Below are 7,837 nucleotides of genomic sequence, written 5' to 3'. Positions count from 1 at the left end.
TTTTCTGCTATCATTGATCATTCTTTATGCATCCAAGTTGCTGGGCCTGGGTAGTGAGATACTAGCCTACTTCATTTGAGCTCGAGTCATGACTTTTACGGGTATAGGTGTGACATAAGTGTCACACGACTTGACACAAAATAGCTCGATTGGCATAGATGGTACAATTTCCAAGCTAGTGGAGGCCCTCTGCTTAGGGCCATCAATGTGAATAGATGTGTGACTTTGCATCATTTGGGGCACCTCAAATCGGCCTTCTCTCTATTTGCCTACTCCTTTTCAGGGCAGGGAGACAAGATATTCCCTAGATGGCCACATTTCCAACATGCTATGGGTCCTTGGTTCTAAGTTCCTCCTAGGTCTCTACCTCTTCCTCTATCTAAGGCCATGATGGGCACGAGTCTATAGTCCATCAATATTGGATTGCCTTCTTTGTCATAAGAAACATAAGGATTCAAATAAGAATCTTTCTCTAGGGGTTTCCACTAAGTGCACTCGAGCTTCACTCTATGGATGGGTAATGATAGGTACAGGAGGTCTAGGGATCCCTATAGAGTTGATATCTATCCTTGGTATGGCTAGCTTTGAGTCATTGGGTGTAGGGAGTGCCAAAGGGGCTCCTCATCCCAAATATGGTTTTCTACTCCCTGGATAGTATGGTTCCGTGCAAGGTGCTGGTAAGGTAATAGTCTTGGAAATCGACAATGCATGGTGTCATGCCCAAATCTTCCAGAATTGGCACAAGGCCTTGCTCTGAGATTGGGGCATTCAGATGGTAAGTGATTTCCTCCACAGTGTACACGTTGCACGTGGGGTTGCATAGGTCTTTGCATTGACTCTTATAGTCTATCGAGCTTTACTTTTAGGTTGGCTATAGCTTGGGTTTAGTCAATACTCTTTCCTTTCTCCTCTTTGCTTGAGACTGCTCATTCACTAGTTGCTCCAACTCTCTTTGTGTTCCTAATTACATTGCTACCTTGCTCCATTGTTCGATAGCTCCTCCCCCTAAGCAAGTTGTCTACCCGTATGGCTTCCTCAAAGACTCTTGCAAGCACATCCCTCTACATGTTCGATTTTCTTGCCAGGGCCTTATAAAGCTCCTCATTGCAAATCATGTCAATGAACACAATAGAGACCGCTTTCTCATTGGGTCACTTGGTTGTTGCATGTATCCTCTTAAAGAGACTCCTTACATGAGTAACGTAGTCTCATATGTCCTCCTTGTCCTTTTGGCTGACATTCATTAGCTTAACAATGAGGTTATCAAAGTATCTTGCCTCCAAGAATCACTTGATGAAGAGATCTTTCAGCTGGGTGATGTCATTATGCTCAGTGTTGTCTAGGCTAGTGAATCAAGTCTGTCCCTTGTCTCCTAGACATAGACCAAATGGTTGTGCTCACTAAGCGGGGTCTGTGAGATTATTTGCCTCACATACTTACTCAAACTACTCCACAAAGTTGTTCCTAGTATTTATCAAGTTGCTTCACAACTATGGGTGTTTTTGTTTGGCTTTAGTGTTTGGGGTAACCTCCCAACTCGGCTAGCAATCATGCTGCCAAGGCTACCCCACTCTGCTCAGCGCTAGTAGTGTCTAGAAATCTCTTGGGTGGTGAGTAGCTTTCTCAGTGTAAGATCGGATTCCAAAACTCTCTCCTATTGGCATTTCCTCCCATTCTATTCTTTCTACCCCATATGGCTAGGATCCAATGAACCTCGTTGAGTTTCCTCTCATGATGCAACCTCTGAGCCCTTTGCTCCTGACTATAATTTGCTATGCATTACAATGCCATCCTTGCCAATCTCCTCTCTTCCTCAAGGTCGGCAAAAATGTTTTCCATCAATCTTCCATGGTGCGCTATCCTTGTTTGGTGTTTGTATTATGTGACAAGTCACCAGATGTCGTCGGGGTGCTCATCCATACTAAGGTCAAGGTCTAGATCTAGGTTGTTCTCATTTGAGCTGATACCTGCCATGGTAGTTGCTTCTTGACCCACTAGTGCATCTATGAGGTCAACTAAGTCAGCTAGGGATGTACCCCTAATCTTGGCAAGCCTTTCCTTCACTTGGCAATGTGACGGTTTGGTCCTCTCTGTGTCTTTGTCATTGCTTTTATAGTTTTCTTATGATTCCTAGGTTGAACTCCTATTACTAGGTTTGTTTTTAGGTTAATTTCCCTTAGTATGTTTCTCGTTCATCCATCCTTTCATAATTGTGACACACTTATGCTCCAGCAATGCATCATCATGTGCACTATGAAAAATTAGGCTTTCCAGTTTCCATACATGCTTAAGTGCATACACTATCAAGAGTGACTTTTAATGGAGTCATTTTCTTCGATCCGTTCTTGCTCTTGATGCGGTTGGAAGAAGGGGTTTTTGACTACTCTTGATGATCGATTGAGCCTGAGTTCTTTATAGACACTATAGGTGGGCATTTGGGTGTCCATCCCTATGAGTTAGCTTGGGTCTCTAATTAGTTGTCAATAGCCAAAGGTTGAGTCTTTTGGTTCCCTACAAATTGCTAGGTCAAGGTCCCTTCTTTTCTAGGTGCAAACACTTCTATGGATTAGTTTACAAGTTTGGGCTCTAGCCAGATCATTGATTAGTTGGAGCACCTCTGGAAGGTTGCAAAGCTTAGTCGGATAGGGTTTTGGTCATCTAGTTTGAGTCCTAGACTCAAATGTTTGAGTAGTCAGGCTCAGACTCGAATGAGGGGTACCCATCTGAGTGTCCGAGGGGTGGCTATCTGAGGTCGAGTTTCAATAGTCGATTGTCTGAGGCCTAGACTCTATCTCATTCTGAGTGTAGCTATCCAAGGCGGAGTTGTTCAAGTGGACACTAAGTGGCTCAGATGTCCAAGCCAGGTCAAGACTCAGCTATCCAAGGCCTACGGTCACTATCCGAGCACCACATGAAACTCGTCGAATGGCACAAATGTGCTTCCATTACATTCAATATATGCTAACGAGTGCTACCATGATTCTAGAACAACAAAATAGATTGCAGTAGGGATCCTGAGCATACTTGGTAGTAGGGCCAAATGCATCAAACGAATGATCGTAGGCAATGTAGTCTACAACGTGTAACTCTCTGTAACTCTCTGCCTCTCTCTCAAACTCCTTGAATGCAAATGAGCTCTCTCTCCCCCTCGTTCCCCCTTTTGTGTTCTCTCCTTCTCCCCTTGCCTTCGTTTTTCTTCTCGAATAGATATGCAAAAATTTGGTTTCTTTCTTCCCCTGTTTACGTGTTTCTTGGTTATCGAGAGAGTTGTCTTTTTCTTCTTTTTCCTTATTTCCCAAACTTTAAGACCTCAAATCTGATACAAAACACAAAACTCCTATTCTAAGTAATGCATAGAAAGCTTTCTACACCTAAATTAATCCACAGAAGAGATCAAACGGCCTTTGACTCCCTTACTTTCTACCTAAAACCAAGCATTGTTTTGGAGTTGAACTCCTACTTCATTACTCGATTTGAAGCACGCAAGCACTCAAAGTTTGAATTTGTTGGTCCTACCAAAATGAAATCAAAATGTGGGAGCTTTCGCTCGACCACCAAGGCCCCTTATTACTTCAAGCGTTTCAAGCCAAGTGCAATGGCTGCCTCTCACATAGCCATATGCGCTCTCACACCTATGAGTGTAGTGAGCTTACATCCATGCTCGATCGAGTTCCTTCTACCTCAAGCACTTTGGTAGCTCCATGATCCAAGGTGCAAGTTCACAATCCCCACACTCCAAGCTCCAAGCTCCATGCTCCATTGTTGTGCATGAGATAAGAGAAGAGAGGAGGAGGAGAAGATGGAAAGCTTCTCCACTACCATCCCTCACCCTCACACACTCATTCCCCCACATTCCTCTCTCAATCATAGGCTCAAGCAAACAAGAACAAGAAGAGCAAGAAGAAGAAGAGAGAAGGAGAGCTAGTTTTTTGCTACACATAAGAATGATATTCTCCATTCCCTTTTTTCCTTTTGATACATGCTCTCTTCTTCCCTGGGCACCCATCCCTTTTTACGTGACTAGCCATTCTAGCCAAGGTCTTCTTTCTTTATTTCTTTCCTCTTTTCAGGGTTCTTTCACCTATGCCTATCTACATTTACAAATTGCATAGGAGGGAGCCTGTCACTCTTTTACAAAATGAATTACAATGCACCCCGCACTTTCTTTGCTAGAATATTTGGTGCACTCATTATTGTGCACTTGCTTTTGTATTAATGCATTTTTTACATTTTTCTTAACTTGCCTTTTTTTTCACTTTTCTTGCCTAGGGCCATTTTCCATTTTTGACTTGGGCTTTCCTAGTCTTCCTTTTTAGGCTGTATAGGTTGTTAAGTTTTTTTGCCACACACAAGAATAATCTTCTCCATTCCCTTTTTGCCTTTTTATACATGCCCTCTTCCTCCTTGGGCATCCATCCCTTTTTACATGACCGGTCGTTTTAGCCAATGTCTTCTTTTTTTTATTACTTTCCTCTTTTCATGGTTCTTTCGCCCATGCCCGTCTATATTTACAAATTGCATAGGAAGGAGCTTGGTGCTTGTTTACAAAATGAATTACAATGTGCTGCACACTTTCTTTACTAGAATATTCGGTGTACTCATTATTGTGCACTTCCTTTTATATTAAGGCTTTTTCTACATTTTTTTAGCTTGCCTTCTTATTTACTTTTCTTGCTTGGGGTCATTTTGCATTTCTGAATTGGGCTTTCTTTTTGGGCTGTATGGGCTATAACATTTTACAAGACTAAAAGAGACCCAAGGAGGAGTGGGACAAGGATACAATAGGAGAGTTTGCACATCATGACGGATCCAAAGCAATGGAACATAGGAGCTAAACAACAAGTAATGCATGCAAATGAAGTCCCCATAGCATTGGGTCAAGTCAAGGTGCTCGCCTTATACTTAAAATATACATTTTTGACTTATGATAATAGTGAAAAATAATACTTTAAATATTAATAGGATCAATGATTACTATGTAGATTCTAGGGATCCTTATTGGTTCCCTAGAGCCCAAGTAGACAATCAATAAGGTAGTCACCTTGGAGGAAATTTTTGAAAGGAGCATCCCCTTTTGTGGTGGCTAGTCCTTTCATAATGTGCTATCTTATCCTAATTGTTTTTTTTTTTGTACTTGTGGTGATAGAATGAGTAGTTAGAAGGGACTCTATAGTCGAAGTTGGACTCCATGAACATTAGATTAAATAGTTAATTTCCTTTCTCTAAGTTTTGCTCAATGTGACCATAGGATAATTAAATAATTCATGCTTCTCTTAATAGTTTTGCTCAATGTGACCTTAGGATAATTAAATACTTGATGCTTCTCTTAATAGATCTAGTAGTATGAGCATTAAATTGAATATAAAGAGGAACTTAGGATTGAATGGCCTTGATGTTACCCTAGTAATTTGAATTCTATGAGGCCCTAATCCTTAGAAAAGAAATTGTTTAGTAGATAATTGCATATCCTAACTAAGATTCACATTAAGAAGGTTTTATATTTACTATGGAGTTTAAAAACCAAGGATAAATAAATATGATTTAGTTTGAGAGTGATCTAGGGGTCTATATACTTAGAGGAATTCCTTCCAAGGCCCTTGCAAAAAAGATTTTTCCTATGATTTTTTAACAAGTCATGTAACAAAACTCTCATAACCCATGAAAGAGGTTACGATTCAAAGAAACTATAAGATCTAAGTTATCTACTTGAATTGAAGAGGAACTAAAGTTCCAAGGAGGGAGCTAGACTCAATTAGAGCTGCCATAATAGCCCAAGTCTAAATTTTTGCGGGGAAGTTACTATATGTATATACTCTATATCATGTGCATTCAAGGCCTATTTATAAATATCCTGATCTATGATTTTTTCCTAAATAAAACATAACCCTTTTCTATTGAGTCTATAAATAACCCATTTATATTACACCCTTCTATATGTAAAAAATGTATAAAAATGGTATTTTAAAAATACATGATTTTGAGCTCACATGATTCACACATACATTCATGAGTAACTTACCTGAGTAAAATTTTCTTTCAAAAAATAAGCTAATGCCTATGACAAGTTCATGATAACCTAGACAAGTTTAGCAGAACCTTATCCTAGACGGCATGGCACCTAGAATGGATTTTGATGTGATGACCTATATTTCAATAATTGTTTTGTGCATTAGAATAGGTTGTCTGGATGATTCTTTGTTCTAAGCTAAGGATCATATCAACATGGGTTGATTTTTGGAGGTGAACGCTAGACAATCCCTAAGGTTAGCTATGGAGCTCTTCACCAAGGAGTTCTTAATCTACTTTGAATGCTAGGACCAACATTGAACATGAGAGGTCTCTCTATAAGGACTAGGTGTTAGCTAGGAGGCACCAAAAAGCCAGAGGAATTTGGCTATAATTCCTTAAGCATGCTAGGACTACTCTAACCCCTTACGAGCCCAAAATATATATCCTGGAAGGCCCTGATGCTAGGGGTGGACTAGTAGTTTTGCCTTTGGGCATAGTCATATATATTGAATGGAGTTGATGCAATAAAATAATGATTTCTCAAGCTTTGAAATATAGGATATGTTGTTTAGAAATGATTTTTAAATATTGTTTTTGTATTCATGATAATTTATGTGAATGAACCTTGTTTTAACAAGTCAATTAACGAGCATATTTATATATGTTAAACTAATGTGATAGGTAATTAGAAAACTAAGTAAATCCTATCATGAATGGAATGTAGGAGGGAAAAATCCTAGATGGAATTGTCTTATGGTAGGGTGGTCTCGGGTAATCGAGAGATTTCCCATAAGAATACATTAGATCATGAACTTCTAGGAAGAGCCAAATGTTGAGTATCTTAGAGCTGCATCTTGGATACCAATGTAGTGTCTGTTTAGGGGGAAAAAAGGAGACTTTACTCTACAAGTAGAGCGGTTGATGCATCTAACTTCTCCTCATTTCTCAATCTCTTTGAATCAAGTGTAATACAAGTCCGCTTCACTTCAGGTTATCTTATGTAAACAACTACCCATAACCAATACTAAAAACCTTATTAGGAGAACCTAGAGTCAATTAGAAACATTTCTTGTAAGTTGATCCTCATGGAAATGAGGTGAAACTTCCCCCGCAAGGTCAGGCCTTAGTGAACCTAGATCATAAAGTTTGGATATTCCATGGAAATTTTGGATAGAGTTGTGTAGGTATAACTCTTGATGGACTATTGAAATCGTGTTATCAAGGATTCATTAAACATGCATGGTGACTCTCCTATGGGGTGAACCACCCCGAATGGGTCACCACCAAGTGATAGAAACCTCTCGCAAAATCTATAGATTAGTTGTAGGTGTAATGCCCTAGATTACGGTACATCAAACTAATTTAATATAAGTTATTCAAGGTTTCACGTAAATCTTTACATATATTTAGTGTATGACTCAAATAAATAATAATCTTTTGCACAATGAATAAAAGATACATATTGCAATAGCCAAAAAGCTGATACATCATACTACATATTTCTTTTACAAGGCTTATCCATGAAACTCAAATATATCAATGGTTTTATTAGTTGGAGGTTCAACATAAATTTCTAGGATATTTTACCTAGAAGAAAGAATAGAGTCTCCTTCTTTACAATAATTGTGCCTACGACAATAGGCTAGAATAGTGACATCTTAGTTGGAATGACCTCAAGTACTTATTCATATGTAGCAGTTTTGTCAGATCTGTTGTTCACCTATATGAAGGATACGATTTAACTTGGATTCTTAAAAAATGAATAAATTGACAATCTTGAAAATTTTCATTCACTTGATTGAGTTAAGGTTGTTTTGGATTATACCCT

Source organism: Lygodium microphyllum, chromosome 21 (assembly GCF_053477565.2).
Source record: "Lygodium microphyllum isolate KBCC chromosome 21, Lygodium_microphyllum_v1.1.10, whole genome shotgun sequence".
Classification (NCBI taxonomy): Eukaryota; Viridiplantae; Streptophyta; class Polypodiopsida; order Schizaeales; family Lygodiaceae; genus Lygodium; species Lygodium microphyllum.
The sequence above is the reverse complement of the archived record's forward strand: the minus strand, read 5'-3'. Positions refer to the sequence as shown.